Raw genomic sequence first — 4,460 nt, forward strand, 5'->3', positions numbered from 1 at the left:
AACCCCCATGTCTCCCATCGGCCCACCTTATAGGCCGCCGCCCTCCTACAACTACCTGGCGCTCCCGACCCACCAACCCACCCCGCCGGCGCCGGCGGTGCACGCCGCTCCCTACCAGGGTCTCACACCTCCGTCGCTCCCTCCAGGATCCAACCATGGCGGCCGCCTCTCCCCTACTTCAAGCATGGTGGCCTCCTCCCCCGTCTTCAGCCACACTGGCGGCCCTCCCTCCATGTGCGCCGGCAACCACTATCGTCGCCTTGATCCGGCCAACCATGGCGGCCCACCGTCTCGCCTTCATATGCGGGGGCCAGCACCCGTGGTCCTTTAATGGATCCATGCAACCACAACTATCCACTATGCACTGCCAAAAAGGACCCGCACTCAAATCCCTCCTCCGTAGTGGTGTTGTACTGCAGCATATAGTACCGTTGACCTTCGGCCGGCAGCCGTTTTGACCTTCCTGAGGTAGGTTCCCTCTGGTGCTGCTATTCACGCCCCCTCCGCCATCGTCGAGGTTCAGCGTCTCGGTGGACGGTGAACTTGTCGTAGATGGTCTCCATGGCGACGTATAGAATGAAGAAGAAAACAGGCAAAAACTGCTAGTGTTCCTGCTTCCGTCGTCTTCATTTTCCTGACCAGAAAAACATCATTCTCCCCTCTCCTTTAGAAATGTTGAGATGAACGTGACAAAAAAACTACTAGTGTTGCTGCAAATTAACCCCTCAAAGAGACGAGCAAAACCTGCAGAAGTCCAAAATGTGCAGCAGCTTCAGTTCATTATGAAAAGAAGGAGCAAAAAAATGTCGGCGTACTGGATCGTCGATTCACTTGGTGCAGAAAAATATTTTTTTTTGAGAAATTAAACTTCATTATTATGGTGCAGTTTACATGTTGAAGTTTGTGTGTGTTTACTTTGCTTGTTCCGTGTTACCTGCCAATGCCTTGTGTTCCTAGAAGTTCAAATCAAAAATTGAGGGTTCGATGTTTATTAGAAAACTAGGCCTTTTTCGTATGAATGAATATCACCAACATGTCCAAATTACAAAAAACGAAGAATTTCAAATTCAAAAACTAAAGTAGTTCAACGCATATGAAAAACTCATATTTTCCTCATTACTAAATAACAAAACCAAGAAGTTCAATGTTTAAAAACGGACCAGTTCAATATATATTGCAAAAATCAAAATTTGCATGTTACTAATGAATAAATCAAGAAGTTCAATTCAAAATAACGAAGAAGTTTGATATTTATTAAAAAAATCAATTTTTTCTGCTAAAAATACACAAAGAGGTTCAAAAAATTGAAAAAGTGGAGCGGTTTGATGTCTATAAAAAAAATTAAGATTTTTCGGTTGCTCAAGGGTAGCGTATTTTTTTGCATTTTTTAAAATAAAATTTGGAGCAATTCAATTTAAAAAATAAAATAAAATTATTTCATATTAAAAACGGAATAGTTCGAAGTATACAATAAACTCGAATTCTTCTTATTTTGATGCAAAATTAACGTATGCAGTTCAATTTTAAAAAGGTTGTATGATCTTTACTTAAAAATCATTGTTCCCTTTTACAAGAATACATCTAAGAAGTTCAAATAAAAAACAGAGAAGTTCAGAGATTATAAAAACCTAGGATTTATATGCTCAATTTTGATGAGTGCTTTAGGAGTTAGGGAAAAAAAGCAGAGAGCCGTTCAATTAGATAATAACCAAAAGTTCATGTACTACATGATGTGTGTTTCATATGAGAAAATGTTGAATAAAAATGCAAAGTCCAAAAATTTTGTTGCTAGAAGTTCAAGTCCTCGACCGAAGAAACTTGAAAAATTCTTGTAAGAGAGGTTGAACAAAAATACGTGACAGAAGTTCAAGGTGAAAACAGCGGGAAGTTCAAGTATTACATGGAATGTGTTTCACATAAGAATATAAGAATAGAAAACTAAAAGATTCAAAGGTTTGTTGCAAGAAGTTCAAGTGCTCTGTCCTGGGAAGTTCAAAAATTCTTGCGAGAGAGGTTCTGCTTGTATTTCCATGTTCAAAAACACAAAAAAGAATTATTTTTTTGTATTTTAGAAAAATTCTCTCAATCCACAAAGAAGTTTAATTATTGTTTGGGAGCAATTTGATTTCAAAAAGAAAATAAAAAAAATTCAAATTATAAAAATTCAAATTATTTCCATGTTTGATTTTTTCCATATAAAAATCGAATACAATTATTTACTCAAAATATAAAAAGGTGAAGTTCAAATTGAAATAACACAGAGGTTCGGACTTGATTAAAACCTAGGATTTACGTGTTCAAAAAAATAAAAAAACACAATGCCATTTTTTGCACTTTTAAAAACAACTCATAAACGAAATATGGTTGCTAGAAGTTTCAAGTGCTGGTCGAGGAAAAGTTCAAAAAATTCTTGTGAGAGAGGTTCACCGTGTATTTAGATGTCCAAAATACATAAAAATATGTTGTTTTTTATGTTTTAAAATAATTCTCTCAAACCAGAGAGTAGTTCAAAGTGATAATAAATAGAAGTTCACGTACTACATGATGTGCATTTCATATAAGAAAACTACAATAAAGTGAAACAGAGTGGAGTTCAAATAGACATGCCCCAGAAGTTGAACTACTTCACGCAGTGCAAAAAACAACATGTCAAAAACAGAGTGAGGGTCAAACAAACATGCCCGAGACGTTCAACTACTTCACACAGTGCGTTTCCATTCGCAATGAAAGCATAAATCATGATCTCGTCATTTTCTAATTTACTTCAAAACAACAGGAATATCATTTGTGTAAATTCAAGTCCTCGGTCGGAGAAAGTTAAAAAATATATTGTGAGAGAGGTTTGTACAAAGAGAATATCATTTGTGTAACACTGACGAAATGGGTGGGAAAATTAAAAACGAAAATACATCATAGAAGTTCAACGTGAAAACAGCACGAAGTTCGACTACTATAGTGAATGAATTTGAGATGAAAAACTTTTAAAATTGTCGCGAGTATGAAAAAACGATCAACACGGGAAAGTTGCGTGTTTACAGCAGCTTTCCATCGGTATATCACTTGCTCAATTCCGGTGAGTGGATGGAGTGCTATGAGCAGTGGATGGAGAGCTACGGGCAAAAAAAGCACATGAAAAACAGAGTGAAGTTCAAGTAGACATGCCGAGAAGTTTAGGTTCTTCACGCGGTGCATTTTCGAAGAATCTGTTTCGCGATAAAGGCAGAACGAACGATCTCGCCATTTTATAAATTACTTGAAAATGGCAAGGAATCACAGAAACCATCAACATGAAAAGTTTCGAATTTTCCGTAGCTTTTCAGCGGTATATTATTTGCCCCATTCCGATAAAGTTTGTAGAAATTACGGCAAAAATACGTTTTTAGCCATTTTCAAAACTGACATAACACCGCAATGAATTAGGAGAAATAATATATACAAAAACATTTTGCATTTCTTCAAGCTTTCCAACGCCATATCATTTGCTGCATTTGGACGTACGGTTAAAAAATTAGCTCGAAAATACAAACTCCGTGGAACTTGTACCGTTTTCTAAATTACTTTTAAACCATTCAAAATTAGAAAAAACTTTTAACATGATAAAGTAGCGCATTTTCATAAGCTTTCCAATGCCATATTAGTTTCCTCGATTGGATTAGCCGTTTAGAAATGGCATCGAAAATACAAACTCGGGTGTTCCATTTATAAAATTCTACGATTTTCCAAATTACTCTTTAACCGTAGGGAATAAGAGAAAACTTTCAACATGTGGAAGGAGCGGTTTTTCAGCAGCTTACCAACGCCATATTATTTGCCTCATTCTGATAAACGGTTTAAAAATGCGATCGAAAATATGATTCACGTTTTTTGTATGAAGAAAAAACAGTTTTCAAAACTGCTCTTAAATCACTTACATTTTGCCAAAAATTTAACTTGGGTTATGATACTAACGTTCATAGCTTTCCAACGGTATATCGCAAGCCCCATTTGGACATGCTTTAGCTGAAGTTCAACCTTGTACTCGGGGAAGGTCAGGCGCGTTACTTGGGAAGTTCATGTTGTGATCAGAATATTATTCTGATCCCGTGATCAGAATAGTGTTTATGTATGTATGTATGTATGTATGTATGTATGTATGTATGTATATATGTATACATATATATATATATATATATATATATATATATATATCTATTATAATAACACCCCTTAAGACCTTATTCTGATAACAGTAGCTCTTATTCTGATAACACCATCGAGCTGACCCGTATAGAAACTAACCCCGCAGAACAACCAAACCGAACTGCACCGGACACAAAAAACCCCCCACACCCCACCTTATCCTCCCACTCTCCCCACGACCCCAGCCAGCCACCTCTCTCCCCGCGCCAGCACACCTCCCTCCCCACCTTCTCCGATGCGGCGCGCCCCTGCCCTCCCCACCTTCTCCGGCGACGCCGCCC

Source organism: Triticum dicoccoides, chromosome 7A (genome assembly GCF_002162155.2).
Source record: "Triticum dicoccoides isolate Atlit2015 ecotype Zavitan chromosome 7A, WEW_v2.0, whole genome shotgun sequence".
Taxonomy (NCBI): domain Eukaryota; kingdom Viridiplantae; phylum Streptophyta; class Magnoliopsida; order Poales; family Poaceae; genus Triticum; species Triticum dicoccoides.